At 42.7% G+C, this 19,363-nt stretch overlaps 1 protein-coding gene across 1 annotated transcript in view; it reads left to right on the top strand.

The window, feature by feature from the left end:
* The window catches only part of NEMF (nuclear export mediator factor), a 1,922,187-nt gene that overhangs the window by 1,263,827 nt on the left and 638,997 nt on the right, over window positions 1-19,363 (top strand). The gene's annotated exons all lie outside the window — the stretch shown is intronic.

Here is a 19,363-nt window from a genome sequence, read left to right as displayed (position 1 = left end):
GGCTAGGAGAATGTCTGAGTTGCAAGCTTTTATGATTATTCAGCCTTACCTTACTTTTTTTATAAGGATAGGTATCCTTAAGAACCAGCCCTTCCTTCAGGTCAAAAGTTGTATTAGAATTCACGCTAAATCAAGTAGTTCACCTTTCTATCTTCTCTCCTGAACCACAAAATGAGGAAGAGAAAATCTTGCCTACTTTGAATATCCACAGACAACTTCGATATTGCATAGACAAAATAAAAGAGTTCAGAAGTTGTAGTCTGTTGTTTATTTCCTATGAAGGTAACAAGAAGGAACAATGTCAAAACAGACCATTTCCAACTGGTTATACCATACTGTCCAATTTTGTTATTGTCATCATGGAAGGAGCCTTAACACTAAGGTTAAAGCCCACAGTTCCAGGGCTCTGGTTGCTCGTAGAGCTTATTAGAAAGGAGTGGACTCAAAATATTCTAGAGATGGCAACTTGGTCATCTGTACACACTTTTATAATTTTTTTTTCTGCAAATCAAGAGCAGGTTTTACTAGGACTATCCTCCAGGGGCTCTTGAACTTTGGTCCCTCTTCCTTCTCTCTGAATATGTAAGCTTTGATATTGTCCCAAAAACTTAGGCTACTGCAGCAGTGATATAATGGTGAAATACAACTGTGTAAGTAAATTTGCCATAACAACAGATGTTTGAATAGATCACTGTTGCAATATTTAGTACTGCCCTCCCCCAGTAGTGTTTCTTGTGCAGTTTTTCTTAGTATAAATTATTTTTCTACCTGATCTGTCTGCCAGGGTGATTTCCACTAATCCTTGTCTTTTCCTCTTTCTCCTAGTGCACAACATGATAGGGCTCTAGCTTCCTTTTCCTGATAGGCAAAAAACCTCTGAATTTTGGTGCCCATTGGCTATTGGCAAGCTTTCATGCCTCCTTGAATATAAAGACACGTGGAAGGTACTGTAAAGCTGTGGATACTAGGTTGGGTGTTCAATGCTTGGCAGGGTAAGACCAATATAGCTTAGGCTAGTGTAACAGTGGTATAGTCAAACATGTACTGTTGTGATAAATTTACTTACACAACTCTGCTCTTTGCTCCTATGTGAAGTTTTGTACGAGGTGGTTAAAAGAAAGGTTGAGTTGTCTGCTTCTTTAAAAAAAAAAAAAAAAAAACTTTTGTATGAGTGATGCACAGAGTTTATATCCAGATGTGTCTGACTGTGATTAACACTTAACCTCATTTTTTTATTTATGGTATATTTCAGTGCAGAAACATAAGACTAACTGCACAGTGTATGCAGTAGTTTTATAGATGTATTTTGGATATTTTGATTTAGTGTTTTTTCCACCATTATGTATTTTGCTGCATGAGCTGCTCCAGATATGTCTTAATGGAAATTCAGCATTGGTCTAGGTCTATCAATTTTGTAATATCCTTGCTAACAATACTTTGTAGTTAAAGTTTAATACTGAAATCGATCTATATGAGGCAGGATCTGTCTCAGTTTAGGTAAAACCACCACTACTGCTTTCTTCCGTAATGCAGAATATCTCTCCATTTCAAGAAATTATTAAATAGTTTCTTCCATATCCTTTTGGGGTCTTTAACCCCAGCTTTCAGATTTTTATGGGTGTGTCGCTGTCTAGCTAATGTGGCCCAGTTCCTATACTTGTGGGAATGGTAAGTAAATTCTACTTGAGCTCACAAGACTACAACTACATCTTCCATCCCAAATACTTTTGTATGTTTCCTTAAGCATTTACCCTCTGCCCTCTCTAGTAATAGCCTTCTTCCTTTGGTCCCCATGTCATACTTGCATTATTACAGATCATACACTATTCCCACCCATAATAAGGATTCCTTGCAGAAAACTTCTTTCCCTTCACATTTCCCTCAGTTATAAAACTGCAGTATTGGGTGGGACATACTAAAGCAATTCTGTTTCCAAACCAGTAGTCCCTCACTGTTATAATCTTACCATGCCTATCCTTTTTTCCTCATCTGATACTAAAAGAGCCCACTCACTGATAGTATCATCTCCCATTTTCCTGTATCCTTGCTGTTCAGCTGAAAAAACGCTTGAATCCCTTCTTTATCATGTTTGCACATTCATCCTTATCTAAATGTGTTTCCTGCAACATTATTTGCACCCTATTCTTATGTGAGATAATACCCTTTGCTTTTTCTCAGTACCTAGAAGTTTATTTATGTTCCAGGTTAGAAAATATAGCCATCCACATATATTCCATTATATCTTTGTCAATGGATGACCTTTTTGTCATGCGTAACTCACCCAACAGTTACATTCATTGAATTGCATTTTACTACTCTATATAAAATACTGCAACTTTTTGGCTGTGTTAGGTGGCCAACAAGGCAAACAGGCATTAATGTCCTGTCTAATTTTTTTTTTGTAGCAAAAGCAAAATTGCTGTCTTAAGTCTATTTAAGACATATTCCCTCTCAACAAGCAAACAGTTTACTTATTTTGCACTTATCTAATTAATTTTCCGCCAAATTCTTTGTTATTTTCTTAACTATATTTTATATTATTCAAGTTTCTGCTGTTCATTTTTGCTTTACATACAATAGAGTTGCAGTTTCTTTAATTTTAACATTCTTTCCTTCCATGAAATTCAGCACATTGATTGTTCCTTTAAAGCATACTTCAATCCATTTGACCATGTCCACTCAGTAAGATCAGCAAAGCTGTCTGTCTCTTAGATGTAAAAAGCCACAACTGAAGCGAACAGACTGATAAGCTTATAGGGAGACCCACAATATTTTAGTTTTACTTCATTTGAGCCTTCAACACTAGAAAAAGTCCTTATATTTTACGATAGAAGAAAAACTATTTCATTATCATCCTAAGCAACAGTTTGCAAACTTTTTATTTGGTTCTTCTTTTTAGAATCACTGTTTATGGCAATTCACTTGCTCTTCATTATATAGTGCTATAATATTATTTTCTAATCTTTCCACCCAGCAGCTGCAACTGGATATACTGTATAAACTGTACTTTGCTGCATAATGCTAACTGATGTTTTTTGTGTGTGTTTTTAAGCAGCAGAAAGTTATTTTTCATTCATTGCCTTATATTAGAACCTGACTTGCAACTAAAAATTCTAGTTCATAACCACAACCCCTTCCCTGTATAAACCTTCCCTTTTTTATTCCAAGTACAGAAATAGAGCGCTTTCATTATTCACATATAATTCAATTAATAGGTGATTTATCTCTTTTTATGTAAATAAGCAGTTGTAATTACATTTTCAATCCAAACTGATCTTTTTTTCAGGTCATTGTAATTTAAAGCAATAAGAATGCAATTATACAATAAAAGGTCATTTCTGTGCAAAATTGTGTACACTGATTGGACAGAGCAATCAGCATGCACATTGTAAATCCATTAATGGCAATGGAAAGAAGCCTGGCTTGCTGTAACTATTAAAAATGAAGGTTACAGCTAATAATGGACATCATCCACTCCCTAAATTTAGTTAACAAAGCAATTTACGTCTGTCTTGTAAATGCGGTGTTATCGATAAGAAATCAGTCTTGTTGTAAGTATTAAAAACAAGAGTATAGAGGAATCTTGACTCTCCACCAAAACATAAGTAAGAAAAGATGATTAAAAAATGGCAAGAATTCACGAGTCCCTGTTAACACGGTGCTGTCAGTGGGAAGAAGTCTTGATAGCTGTAGTCATTAAAACGCCTGCAGTTACTACACACACACACACACACTGACATCTTGTACTCTGCTTTTGTGAGGATAGAAGTACATTTAAGGGAAAAAAAAAAACATGGACGATTCAGGAAAAGAAGATGGAGATACCTTAAAAAAATGCTGAAAGGTCTAGATTACTCAAGCATACTCCGATAAACAGCAGGATGCTTTCAGACTCCTTTGTCTTTAAAAAAAAGAAGAAAATGAAAAAAAGTAAAGACAAACTGTATAAGTGCTCACACCATCTGCAATGACAGTGTGACACCCGTGCACTGGCCCAGTAATCAAGGAGCCTCGATCCTCACCACTAGTACCTGTAAGGGGTGTGCACATTGGGAAGGATAACAAGTACACACACAGTAAAGTACAATTTGATAAAAGCACACAGAGATCACTGTCAGTCTAGGGCTAGTTTCTCCATTTTTGTCCAGATCCCCAATAAGACTTCCCAATGGCACAGCTGTAGGGTTCATATCTCAGCCGAGTAGTCAAGCCAAAACCTCCAGCACCCTCTCTGTCCAACCAGTGCTTTGTGTCCCTGCCCAAGTAGTTGACACACACACACACACACACACACACACTTTAAGATTTGAATTATACACAAACACACAGACACTCCTGGGGAAGGCTGGCACAGGTTCTCCAGCTGTGCCCCCTTTCTGTCCAGACTATAAGGTAGTAAGCACTACCACCAAATATTTTCATCAGCTACTAATAAGGCCCTTCCCAAAGGGTGACCAATTTCACTGTGCAATATTCCTGTTATCCAAATAGTACATGTAACCCAGGGCTAAGGCTGTTCTGGAGTGGCTTAGTACAGTATCACTAAATACGTGCAAGTACTCTAGACCTTAAATTATCTCTACATAAAACAGCCACATTTGAAAGGTTTAAAAATATTTAATAATAAATAATAAAAACAAGACAATACTTATTACTTCAACACAACATTACAGAGATTAAGAGATCACAGGAAATTGCTTTAAAATAATACTGTAGAATAGTCTGACATAAATATAGAAAATAGCTAGACTATTCTGGCTATTTCTGTCTATCTCTAAGAGAAGTCACTGTTCTAAGTAAATATTTTACGTAGAGAGCAAAGGCAGAGTGCTGATGAGTTGATGTGTTCAGATTCAGACAGAATTCAAAATGCTCTATCTCTCTGGGAAAGTCTTAAATTGATAACATAGTACTGCTGAGTCATTTCAGATTACATTATTCTTAACAGTTCTGATTCTGTTTCCCAGGCTAACAGAAGCTCAGAATTTACATTTCTTAGTAAGCTGCACCTGGCCAGGAAGCCACAGCAGTAAAATACATTATACATGTAAAGCCTTAGTAATGATCTGTTAAATCAAGACAACAGAGAGAATTTCCTAGCCCAGACATCATGTCTCCAAACTTGAGATCAGACAGTCATACAATGCTTGACTTAGCTGTCTTCCAGCAGAGTGCACTGTGGTTACATTTTTGAAGCTCAGTACAACATATAGTTTAATCATAACATATAGTTCTCTTTACATTTGTAAACCAAGCCTGTGCATTATATTAATATTTACAATGACTATAGAATTATCTGCAAAATTTTATCTAGCTAGGCTAGCAACCTTCACATATCTTCCCCTCAGAGAACTCAAGCTAGTTTTTCAAGTGAACCTTGAGAAACGTTGCTTGAGAGGGTTAGGTCTATCTCGGTATACCTTACCCCATTCCCTGTCTTGAGAGCCCATCTGCATTGGAGTTGCTAGCCCCACTGAGGTGCTTCACTGACATATATGCTTGCAACCTTAGGCTCTGTCTTAGCAACTTGGTATTTTGCTGGCTGGAGCAGTATAACCATGTCAGGGGATTGTGATCTGTAACTACAGTGAATTTCCTTCCATACAGATAAGGCTGAAGTTCCTGCAGTGCCCACACTATGGCTAGACATTCCTTTTCTACAGCTGCATAGCATTCCTCCCTGGGTTGAAGCCTATGACTGAGATAAACCATTGGGTGCTCTCCTCCCTCTGAAGAAGTCTGGCTAAGTACAGCCCCCACCCCATAGTTCAAAGCATCCACCTGCACAACAAATTATTTGCTGCAATCTGGACTGGCTAACATAGGGGATCCTCCTATAGCCTCTTTAAGCTTCTGGAATGCCTGCTCACATGCTGTGGTCCATACTACCTTGTCTGGCCTGAATGTCTTCCACTTTGGCAGGTTCTGGCCTGATCTTACCACTCCCCACTCTATGTCCCATGTAGGAGACCTCTGCCATACCCACCTGACATTTGCACGGCTTAATGGTCAGCCTTGCCCTCTGTAGTCTGCCCAGCACCTCCCTGACATGCTGAAGGTGCTCTTGCCAGGAATGGCTGTAGATGGCAATTTCATATTGGTAAGCAAGGGCAAGCTCTCCTGCTAGGATATGATCTACAAGCCTCTGGAAAGTCGCTGGGGCATTTTTCATCCCAAAGGACATTTTGGACTCCTGAATTAACCCTAGTTCCAACATTTCCTGTATCTCCTCCCTCAGAGTCTGTTTGACTCTTTCAGGCACCCTATAAGCGACCTGCCTAATAGGTTTGGGGTCCTTTATCTATCTGGTGCTGCACCAGGTGGGTGCACCCTGATTTCCCAATGAAAATGTCCCCAAACTCCTTTAACACTGCTCGGATTTCTCGAACCTGGGTAGAAGATAGCTGCTGGGACATTGCTACCCCTTCCACTGAGGTGTCAGTCCAAGCCTCACTTAGGAGATCTGTCAGCAGATCTCCCTCAGACTCCTCTTGCAGTCCACTGCAAATACTCAGCACAGGGGCCTCCCTTTCATGGTAAGGTTTCATCATGTTAACATGGTACAATTTGTGCTCCTGCCTAGCAGTTCCACCATGTAGTTAATATCACTATTACCTTTCTTGCCACTTTGTAGGGTCTCTCCCAAGCTGCTTGCAACTTGTTGTGTCTCTCCCAAGCTGCTTGCAAATTGTGTCTGACAGGAATGAGAACCATCATCTGCTGCCCTACAGCATACTCTCTAGCTCGAGAATTCCTGTCATACCATACCTTTTTCTGTTGTTGGGCTTCTGCCAGATTCTCCTGGGCCAAGCCCATGAATTCCCTAAGCCTTGTCCTGAGGTTTAGGACATATGCCCCAACAGATTCCTTGTGAGATTCACACTCACCCTCCCACTCATCTCAAATTAAGTCTGGAGGTCCTCTCACCCTATGCCCAAACAGCAACTCAAAGGGTGAAAAAACAGATGGGGCAAATATGTCCCACTCCCTCTTAAACTGGTCTGCAAATGGCCATAGCATGGACTTGATTGTAGAGTTTAACCTCTCAACAAGACCATTAGTCTGGGGATGGTACGGGGTGGTCTTTAGGTGCTTCACCCCACAGTACTTCCACAGATAAGCCAGCAGGTCTGACATGAAATTGGCACCTCTGTCAGTCAGTATTTCCTTGCTTCACCCCACAGTACTTCCACAGACAAGCCAGCAGGTCTGACATGAAATTGGCACCTCTGTCAGTCAGTATTTCCTTTGGGAACCCTACCCTGCTGAAAATCTCTAACAAAGCATTTTACACCTTTTCCACCTCAATGGAGGACAAAGCCACTGCCTCAGGGTATCTGGCAGCATAATATACTGCCACTAGGATATACTTTTTCCTTGTGGAACTTGGGGTACTCAGAGGCCCCACAATGTCCATAGATACCCTCTGAAATTAATCCTCAATCACAGGCAAAGGCATCAATGGAGCTCTCACATTGTCTCCTGCTTTGCCTACCTTTTGGCACTGTTCACAGGTCCTGCAGTACCCTGTTACATTTATGGAAATCCCAGGCCAATAAAAGTTCTGCATAATGTTTCTTTGTACATTTTATGCCCATATGACCTGCTAAGGGAATATCATGGAATATGGCTAGAAGCAACAAACGGTAGGCTCTAAGCACTACCAACTGCTGTATTCTCTCACCTTCTAGCCCTCCCTCAGGGGTCCACTCTCTATACAGTAACCCTTTGTCCCAGTATACAGATTCCCCCTTCCCTTGAGAATCAGGTGAATCACTACCTACCTGCCTCAGGCCTTGTAATGTAGCGTCTGAGAGCTGAGCCTGTCTCAACTCTCTCTTTGTAACCCTTCCCAGCTCCACTACCACAGGAAGTCTGGTATCCTCTGACAGCGGTGCATCACTGTCAGCCTGGGTACTACTACTCACCTCTGCCCTTGCAGTCACTCTGTCCAAGGGAACATCAGTACCCACAAGCAGCTGTGGCTCACCTTCAAGCTCACTGCTACAGGGTAGCTCCCTCCCTGAAGCAACCACCTCACTACTCCTGGCTGCAAGTGTGCAGTCTGTCTGGGTCCCTTCCAGGCTACCAGACCGACATGCTTGTCTCTAAGCCTGACTGCATGTAACTGCATGAGCACATGGGTATTGCATTATCAAAATCATTCCCTGTCAAGACATCTGCAAAGGATATCCTCAAACACACCTACTTGCTTGCTGGCTTCCTTTTCCACCCTCCCAGTCAAGGTAAACTCTAGCCAAAGGTATTTGGAATGGGGTCCCACATAAAGCTCTGACTGGAGTAGACTGCCCAGGCAAGTAGTGCTCATCTGTAGCCATCGCAGGCTTCACAATGGTTATGTCAGAGGCTGTCTCTCTCTTAGCAATGGCCTCTTTGCCATTCACTGTGATAGGATATACCCTTTGGTGGTAGTCTTGTACCCTGGTTGTCTCAAGATAACCTACTGTTGGCATTTTGTCCTTCCAACTTACTGGCTCCCTCATCTTTTGTTCCCCATCTTGCCTCTGTGGACATCTGTATGCCACATGGCTCCACTGGTTGCATTCAAAGCATTTAACTCTAGGTCCTGGACATGTACTTGGACTAGTGGCTTCCCCTGCTACTGGCAGATTTTGTTGGGGCAGTCTGGGCTGCCCACCATGGGCTCCTTTAGACCCATGAGCAGCACTGGGTGTCCCTTTCCTGTGCAGTGATGCCCTGCTTGCTATGTATAGGTCTCCCTTCTTCCCCAACTCATCTGAAGTAGTATATTGTCTGTCAGCTAACCAGATCCTCATGTCCTCAAGCAAAGTACTAAGTGCTTGTTCCCTCACCAAAAGGTCTGCCAACCCTTCAAAAGTGGTGACATGACATGCACTCACCCACCTATGAAAATACGTGCTCAATTCAGCAACATATTCACACACACTTTCATCTGCCTTGCATCTGTGCTGACAAAATCTTTTCCTATAAGCTTCAGGTATTAGCTTAAAAAATTCTAACAAACAATTCGTTGTAGCATTATAGTTAAACAGTCAGTTTCAGATAATTTGTAAAGTACATGCACAGCTTTGCCATGGAGTAAGAGGGTCAGGAACCTTACCCAGAGCCTTTGGTCAACATCATACTGTTTACATACCCTCTCAAACATATGAATGAAACTATCAAAATTATCCCCCTCTGTAAACTACAGAAGAAATTTACTGACCTTTTGTGCTTCTGGGGTCCAGTTACTCCCTTCCCCATTACCTCCATGACTCTGGCGACGAGTCAGCATCTCCTTTTCATCCTTCCTCTGCCTTTCCTTCTCCACAACTTCCATTTCCAAATGTCTGGGCTCTAACCCAAGTATCTCTAGCTCCAGATGGATTTAAGTCCTCTGCAGAAAGGCTGAGCTATCCATTCTCTGTGTTGTACGTCTCTATGGCCTTTCTGAATGTTCTCCTGATTGCTGTTTTCTGATGCAGCTGTGACCAAAGCTGCAATCAAGTCTGCCTTAGTCAGGTTTTCATACACCAGTCCTTTAGCCTGGCACATCTCAGTCATCTGGCTCCTTGTCAGCTTGCCATACTCCTCTGCTGACGTGCTTGCCTGCTCTCCCTGACTAAGCTAACAAAAGAAATAAAACAATTGTGATCTAAACTCTGAATATTCACTGCATGGCTGATTTAGAGTACAATAAACACCTTCAGTGATCACTGTACACAAGCTACAGAAATTCACTATCTACGCCACTACAAGCCAATTAGTATGTGATGTAGCTAACTCACCACTATCAAACAGTATCTGATGTGGATATCCCACCACTGCCAAACAATTAATATGTGACACCCGTGCACTGGCCAATTAATCAAGGAGCCTCAATCCTCACAACTAGTACCAGTGAGGGGCATGTCAGTATGGGGCTGGTTTCTCCCTTTCTCTCTCGATCCCCAATAAGACTCCCCACTGGCATAACTATAGGGTTCATATATCAGCCGAGCAGTCAAGCCAAAACCTCCAGCACCCTCTCTGTCCCTTCATGTCCCTGCCCAAGCAACTGGCACACACACACTTTAAGATGTGATTTATATACAAACACACAGATACTCCTGGGGAAGGCTGGCACAGGTTCTACAGTTGTGCCCCCTTTCTGCCCAGACTATAAGGTAGTAAGCACTGCCACCAACTACTGTTATCAGCTACTAATAAGGCCCTTCCCAAAGGGTGACAAATTTCACTGTGCAATATTACTGTTATACAAATAGTATGTGCAACCCAGGGCTAAGACTATTCAGGAGTGGCTTAGTACAGTATCACTAAATACATGCAAGTACTCTAGACCTTAAATTATCTTTACACAAAACAGCCACAGTTGAAAGATTTAAAAACTTTAATAATAATAAAAAACACAAGAGAATGCTTATTACTTCAACACAATGACATTACAGAATCCAGAGATCACAGGAAAATGCTTTAAAATAATACTGTAGAATAGTCTGATATAATTATAGAAAACCGCTAGACTAATCTGGCTATTTCTATCTATCTCTAAGAAAAAATCACTATTCTAAATAAATATTTTACTTACAGAACAAAGGCGCAGAGTACTGGCAAGTTGATGTGTTCAGATTCAGACAAAATCCAAAATGCTCTCTTTAGGAAAGTGTCAAATTGATAACGCAGTACTGCTGAGTCATTTCAGATTACATCATTCTTAACAGTTCTGATTTAGTTTCCCAGGCTAACAGAAACTCAGAATTTACATTTCTTAGTAAGCTACACCTGGCCAAGAAGCCACAGCAATAAAAGACATTATACATGTAAAACCTTAGTAATTATCTCTTAAATCAACACAATAGAAATAATTTCCTGGCCCAGATATCGGATCAATCATACATTGCTTGACTTATCGGCTTTCTTCCAGTAGAGTGCACTGTAGTTACATGTTTGAAGCTCAGTTCAACATATAGTTTAATCATAACATATAGTTCTCTTTATATTTGTAAACCAAGCCTGTGGATTATATTAATATTTACTAATGACATAGAATTATCTACAAAATTCTACCTAGCTAGGCTGGCAGCATTCACAGGCAGGAATAAACAGTAAACATGAACAATATATGCAGGTCAGGCTACCTCTAACAGCAGTACACTTTTACTAATAGCAGTGTAAAGATGAATGTGCCGTTTCTGTAACTCAACCAGTGTTACCAACATTTAACAAAATAAGAGTCTAAATTTATCCGTTAATTAATACATTAAACAATTCAAGACACTCCTAGATAATATTATTGTATAATAGTTAAATATAGCTGAAAAATGTATACAGAAATATATTTTATTCTGCAAAATGGAAGAACACACATGTAAATCGAAAAGATTTTAAAAATACCATAACTACATGGTATCACACAAATGTGATCCAATTGTATAGGAGCAATGACCCATGGCTGGGTGTAATTCTTGGTTTAACCATGGTTGGCTATGTTTAGTCAATTGGGCTTCCCGAACCTCATGACTAAATCATGCCAACCTTGTGTAAACCAAACATTGCACACACCCACCCATAGGTTATTTGCTAAATTCTGTGCCAGTTCTCCTAGTCAGCTCTCGCGCTGCCCTTTGTTTTCCAACATCATCTTTTGCAACAAAGGGAAGGGTTTGACTGGCATCTTGTCTCTCCAGTTATTATTGCTTACAGATGGCTTTAGCAGCTGGACCCCATCTCCCTGCGTATTCAGTTGTTGCTAGTTAAATTGCTTAATTCCTTCCATCACCTAGTCATTCTCCGTAAATGTCCTTAGAGGCACAAGGACAGATAGTCTAAATACTGCAAAGTACAACAGTTTAAACCAAACTTCAGCTCAACAGCATTTTCTCTTGACTTTAACAAATGCGTTCTATTTTTGTCTGGTAAAAGCTGAATAGTAATTTTCTACAAATACTCTGGTGTGTTCATCTTTCAGTATCTTTCTCCTCTGCCACATTTTTGTTAATATATTTTCCCTTCTCTTTTTGGCTGCTCACACCTTGACCATTGACTGACTCCAGGCACTATTCTAGTCCACTAGGTTTACCACGCTGTCCTCCCTTCCCTGCTGAGGATTGCTTTTTCTTTGCCCAACTTCCTATCCCCTTGCATGCACTCATAACAACTAGGGCCAAATGTGCAGTGGGACATGTCCCCACCACTCTAAAGACATTAGCCCCCTGTGTGTCCACAGCTCCTGCTGAACATCATCTGCAAGGCTGCTCTACCAGGATTGGTATGTTCATCATCCCCTTGCCAGCACCTCAGATGCCTGAGCAGCTAATCAAATTCTTATCACCTTGTCACAGCTTTATCAGTCTATACCATGACACTGGCCAGCAACATCTCCTTTTGTTAGTATGTCTTTGCCTTCACAACTATTGAGCTTGGCTGCTTCCTTAAAAGGCTACTTGGGACATGAACATTCTCTCCTCGTTTGATGCTATTTGCTCTTGTAGATCCTGCTTATTTTACAGAACTCTGAGTATGCCTGAGAAATTTTCTCTTCAAAGTTGTTGGAAGCCATAACTTGCATCTGCGTCATATGCTGGGCTGCTTTCCACTAAATCTATGCTGATTCCTGATCCAGCAGAACTTTCTCCTCCCCTGTTTTCTTCACTTTATCTTTATTTCTCCCACATTTTTTGATGATATCCAGACAGAACAGTCAGCCAGTAACTACATTTAAACTAAATTGACTTCTTTATTTGCTGTTTTTAGCAATTATCAGTTTTCCTGCTAGAAGAGCTTCACTTAACATGCTCCTCTGTCAGTGGCCATCTTGGAAGTCTTCAGCAGCAAATCTGTTGGGTTTTATTGTTCTTTGCTTGCCAGTATTGCTGTTAATGATTTATTGCTTTACTGCTATTTGTTTATATGTATTAACATGATTTTATCTAGGCATGGCAATTTGAATTTTTTTTGTCTCTGCCTATATATGCTTATATCATACCATAGCCAGGTCTGTACAGAAGAGATGGGCTGTAATTTTTTTTTATTTCAAATATATGTTTTGAAAAAAACATGGTGTCATATTCAGTGAATTAAATGATTTATTTTCAAAAAATTTGGAACTGGGCCACTTAGACTAAAATAAATGAGCAAAAATAAAAATATAAGTAAATTGAATGCTAGCAAACTGTCTGTTTAGTTTCATCAACAAAGGGCAGGTGCCCACTTTTACTAGCTGTGGAAGCTGATAGTGCAGATGTAAGAATTGCCTTGGAAGTTTAGTCTCCTGCCAACAGCTACTAAAGTGCAGTTAGGAGACAGCTCTGTGGTAAACCAGTTGAACAGCACATCAGCAAACCTAGAAGACTGGATGCTTCACAGGAAAGTCATTCTGACCCTAGTGAATAAATGGGGAGTTTCAGACATAAACCTCTTTGGTTCTTCAAGTAACAAACAACTGAACAGATTCTCCAAAACGCATCAGAGGAAAGCTTGGACAATGTACTGGAGAGGCCTGTGTCTATATGCTTTCCTTCCCTTCCCCTTGCTCCGCAGGGGAATACAGAAAATAAGGGAGGAGAGGCCAGAAATACTGATTTCCCCTTTCTGGCTAAGGCAGCACTGGTTATCCCACCTTATGCAACTGGCCAGTTATTAACCAATCCTGCTGCCTCAGCAGGTGCATCTCTTGATGCAGTGTCAGGGTCCCTATACACCCCAGCTTGTCCATCGTGAAATTGTAGCTTGAAGGATATGGCTCTTCTTCCCTTATTAAGCACCAATATTCTAGAGATGTGCTTAGTATCAGGATGCAGGCTTGGAGACCTTGTTCCAGGCAAAATCGTACCTTGCTAAATGGAAATGTTTTTTCCGATTGGTGCCAAAGAAAGAACCTGTACTGTAATGAAGAGGGCATACCAACTACTCTACGGTACTGCTTTAAGCTCTTTTCTTTTCTTCTGGCTTAAAATATGTTTCTGTTTTCACAAAGTGTCATTTATCAGCCTTTTCAGATGGGTCTATATTAGATCATCAAAAATCCAGCTCAGCAAATGGCTTCTTCGGTGCACTTACATCGAACATGCCGTTTTTCAAACTGTTCATACACAGATCAAGAAGTTTGTCTTTTCCTCAATGTAGTGTGATCTCGTACTTGGTGTATATAATTAGTAGGGGGCAGCCCCCCACAAGAGCAGAATTCGATGAACGGCATTTCCGATGAAATGCCGTTCATTCAGGTGGGTTTTTGCTGATTTAACATAGACCCATTTCAGCCTGCTTTAATTTTGGATCCCCTCTTGTCTTCCAAACAACCTGTCAGACAATTTGGTTATTGAGGTTGCACTCACCCAGATTATCCAGATGTTCTTCGTGTTTCACTGTTGCAGTCATCACCTCTGGGGTTATCCCTGCTTGTGGTAGCCCTCGGCCGGCCCGAATACCAGAGTCAGTGTTTTTCTGCGTCAGCTGCTGTCGCCTGCAGACTGACATCAGGTCATCAGTGCTATAAAGCAAGGCAGCTGACGCCATTACATCAGTCTTTCTTGCCGTGGAGCCCGTAGCAGAAGCAGTTTGCAAGTGTGCCAGTCAGTGGAACACAGCTAAAAACATGTAAAGTTAAGTATCCCGTTGGGGATCTCTTTTTCTTTCAATAACAGTTGTCCGAAAAAGTTAACATTTGTCTCACCTGTGGAAAGCAAATCCGACACCGAGACTTCCATTCTTACTGCGTTACTTGTTTAGACCCAGACTACGACATAGCCTGCTGTCTGTTCTGTGCACTCTTTAATGCAAGAACTATTCGTCAGAGAGCTCTTTTTGTTGATAGTTTTTATCATCCTCCATCTTTTCATATGGCGTCGGTTAACCAACCATCAGCAGAACCTCCGAAAAATCGTAAGGATAAGGATAGAGACAGACCTCACAAGGCCAAGCCTTCAGACAACTCCTCCGCTAAACAGGTCGTCAGTACTCCAGAATTCAGTGAGGTGATTTTGAAGCCCCTGATGCCCAATGTGATTGCCATGCAGGCCCTTTTGGAGTCCGGTATCCTGCAGAAATCTTCTTTGTCTTCAGACCTTTGGCTTTCTCTGCTTCCGTTGGGTCCGGAGCTGCTAGCCAGGTACCAGCTTCCAAGGATGTCTTTTGCACTACCGATTCCAGTCAGAGACCGACATCATCATACCCGACTACCACTAATCTCAGACTGATGACTTCTCTTAGGCCTAGAAGCCAGGCCACCCCAAGGAAATCTTGCTCTAGCCACCATCTTCCTGCCGCCCCTCCAGCCCAGGCCCAGATGCTTAAGATGGTGGAACATCTTCTTTCCCTTATCAGGGGCAGTCAGGCCTCTTATTCTAAAAGAAAAAGGCTTCCTTCTCCAGAATTATTGACAGAACAGGATTCTGAGGAATCAGATTATTCAGACTTGGAAGAGGATCAGCAACCTCTTACTGCTTATGAGGAGTCGGATGCAGAGGAATCCATCCCTTCTTCCTCCCCACCAGAAGATTTTTCCTTTGGGAAAACCCTCCATACCCTCAGGGAGCATTTCCAATGGGAATCTCAGGACTTCCCTCAATCCAAGAAAAGGCTAAGAGAATTTCTAGACCTTCCTCAGCACAGACCTCTTGCCTTCCCCCCTGTTTCCTTGAATCCAGTTTAACCCCGGATGCCCTTCCTCCTGCTCCCAGTAAGCCTGACAGGTATTACAGGGTACCAGGCACCCACAAATTCCTGTACAGAAATCCTGCTGCAGACCCGGAGGTCGTTACACAGGGTCCCAAAGGAGCTAGGGCTAGTTCAGCAAAGAACCCTACTCCCTCTCACAAAGAGGCCAGAGCTCTGGACAGATGGGGAAAAAGGTATATACCTCTGCAACCTTAGCCATCAGAGCTCTCAACTGTCAGTTCCATATGTTAAAATATCAACAGCACACTTTGGAACTATTAAAGCAAAAGATTTCTACTTTTCCTGATTGTGCCAGTTCTAAGGAGCTAACAGATTTATTGCACTCCTCTTGTCACGTCACTAGGTATTGTTTACACTGTGGATATGATGCATTAGAAGCCTCTAGCAGGGCAGCAGTGTCTGGATCTGTCATCTGGAGACCTGCACGGTTGAAGGAACACCCTCTACCTGATCATGTCAAGTCTAAGTTAATTGATGAACCTTTGGACAAAGACTGCTTGTTTCAGGAAAAAGCAGAAGTAGTGCTTACGAAAATGGAAGACAAACTAAAATCTATGCAAACAGTAAAAGATTTCTTTCAAGTTCAACCACCTAGAATTGCAGGAACTTTCCCTCTAAGCACTGGTCCTTTTTTGTCTCTAGCAGACAGGGACAAGCTAAGCCACAGAAGGGCAGGCCACCCAGGTCCCTACAGCAGGGACAACAGAGAACCAAACGGTGAACCACATCCGCCTCCAAGATAGGGAGTTCTAAGCCATCCCTCTATGGCAAAAACTCTCAATGACTTCCTCCCCCCCTCCCCTTCCTTCACCCAGAAGCTCGGAGGAAGGCTGTCCCTCTGCAAAGAAAATTGGCTGTATGTAACCAATGACCAATGGGTCTTAAAGATCATTTGTTAGGGATACAAATTAAATTTCTATGAACTCCCAATCCCCAAAGAGTACCCGGACTTACCTCCAAATCAGTGGGCAGAAGGATTAAAGCAAGTCCAAACCCTCATATCCCAGGGGGCAGTAGAACCTCTTCCCACAGATCAGGCAGGCAAAGGCTTCTATTCCAGGTTATTCCTTGTCCCCAGAAAGGAGGGTACTTGGCGCCCCATCCTGGATCTATCCAATCTGAACACTTCCCTGGTGGTCCCCAAATTAAGAATGCTAACCTTGCAGCAGCTGCTGCTTATGCTGACAAAAAATACCTGGTTAGTGACCCTGGACCTAAAAGATGCATACCTCCATATCCCCATAAGGGAGTCCTGCAGAAAATTCCTGCATTTCAGAGCAGGCTCACAGCACTTTCAATTCGGTGCTCTTCCTTTTGGCTTATCTACTGCTCCCAGGGTTTTTACCAAATGCCTGGCCCTAGCCATAGCATTCTGCAGACAGAAAAACATTCAGATTTATCCCTATCTGGACGACTGCCTCATCCAAGCAGAGAGCAAAGAAAAGCTCCTGCAGGACTTACTCTTCATAAAAACCCTTCTCACTTCCTTGGGATTCACTATCAACAAGAGGAAGTCACACAGACTCCCTCCAGGAGTATCATCTTCCTGGGAGCTCTGCTGGACAGAGCATCCAAAATGGTCTTCTTAACCCCAGAGAAGCAGAAGTTCCTGTCTCTCTACTTTACTCAGCTGGCGCCCCAAAGTCAACTGACAGCAAGGAAGTTCTTGCAAGCCTTGGGAAACATGGCTTCTTGCATCCTTCTGATTCCTCTGGCCAGACTGCACATGAGGAAACTTCAGTGGTACCTAAGGAACCTTTGGTGCCAGCATTCCCAGGCTCTGGAGACCTACCTCCCTCTGATCCTTTATATAAGGGCAGAGTTGCTTTTGTGAGCAGAGGCATGTGCCAAGAACCAGGGTCTCCCCTTCATCCACTGCCCAACAGGCCAGACCCTCACCACAGATGCTTCAGAAGTCACCTGGGGCACCCACCTAGGGGGCAGATGCACCCAGGGCCTTTGGGATACCCAACACCTTTCCTTGCACATCAACCAGAAGGAAATGCTTGCAGTACAGAAGGCTCTGACATCCTTCCAGCCTCATCTCAGGCCAGGGGTTCTCCTTGTCAAAACAGAAGACACCACACTAATGTGGTACATTAACAAACAGGGAGGGACTTAATCTTACCCGTTGTGCAGGCTAGCCATGAACCTCTTGCTGACGGCCTCATCCATGGGATTTACGGCTTATAGCCCAATACCTCCCAGGAATCAACAGCATCCTTGCAGATCACTTAAGGAGACACATGGTGGACCCCCAGGAATGGCAGCTCCATGGAAAAATCTTCCACAGAGTCACGCAAGTGTGGGGAAACCCAGAGATAGATCTATTTGCTTCTCACCTCAACCATCAGCTAAAGAAATTTTGCACTAGGGAATCTCACCAGCTAGCATGGAAGGTGGATGCCTTAACCTTCCCTTGGAACTCCCTCTTTGTGTATGTCTTCCCCTCTTCCTGTTGTTCCCAAGGTACTCATCATGATCAGGGAGGAGGGGCCCAAGGCCATTCTCATTGCTCCAGATTGGCCCAGGCAACATTGGTACCCCCCTGCTGCACAGCCTCACATCTCATCCGCCCTGGCAGCTTCCACAGATCCCAAGCCTCTTGACTCAAGCAAGGAGGGAAATGCTGCACCCAGTCCTGCAGACTCAAGGTATCAGCATGGCTGCTACTCCCAAGGTAAGGGAAGGGCCCCTGCTAAGCAAGTAGCTGCTGGACATTGTCACAGAGGCCAGATGACCAAGCACCAGAAGATCTTACACAGGAAAATGGAAAAGATTCCGCTCAATGTGCCAGGCCAGAGGGGCCAGTTCATCCCTACCTGCTGTCCCTCTCATCCTGGAATATCTAGCGGAGTTACTGAATAGTGGTCTCTCCTTCTCTTCAGTTAAGATTCATGTGTCAGCCATTTCTGCTCAGTTTAACACAGACCAGCTTTTGTTCTCTCACCCTTTGATTAAGCATTTCCTAAGAGAGGCTTCTAACATTAGGCCTCCCACACCAGCCTGGGACCTTAATTTTGTTCTGGAAAAAGTGACCCTACCCCCCCCCCCCTTTGAACCTGCTGCCTCAGCAGAACTGAAATTCCTCCCTTGTAAAACTGCCTTTTTGCTGGCCATCACTTCAGCCAGAAGGGTTTCTGAACTGCAGGCACTGATGGCCATTGAGCCCGTCATCATTTTCCATGCAAACAGGGAGTCCCTTAGGACTAACCCCTTTTTTCTGCCCAAGGTGATATCTAATGTGACTCTCAACCAGGCCATTCATCTCCCTACCTTCCCCAACCCTCAAAACAAGGGGGGAAGAATTCTGCACTCCCTGGACCTGCACATGCAGTTCAGATACTACCTGGACCGTACTAAACCCTTCAGAAAAACAGACCAACTTCTTGTCAGTTTTGCCTTAGGGGCAGAGGGGAAGCCCATCTCCAAGCAGACTATCTCTAAATGGATAGCACACTGTATCCATTTCTGCTACAGTTTTCATGGGAAACCTTCCCCCTAAGTCTGTTTACACCCATTCCACTAGGGCAGCCTCTACTTCCACAGCATTCCTCAGAGGAGTCCCCACCAGGGACATCTTGGAAGCTGCCACATGGACCTCTGTCCATACCTTCACTAAGCATCATCACCTTCCTCTTTTCTCCAAGACTAGGGCAGGGTTTGCATCTGCAGTACTGCAGGGCCTCTTTACCCCTGCCTAGGT

The sequence above is a fragment of the Protopterus annectens genome, chromosome 6.part0 (assembly GCF_019279795.1).
Source record: "Protopterus annectens isolate FY-2018-M chromosome 6.part0, PAN1.0, whole genome shotgun sequence".
In the NCBI taxonomy this organism is placed as follows: domain Eukaryota; kingdom Metazoa; phylum Chordata; order Ceratodontiformes; family Protopteridae; genus Protopterus; species Protopterus annectens.
The sequence above is the reverse complement of the archived record's forward strand: the minus strand, read 5'-3'. Positions and strand labels throughout refer to the sequence as shown.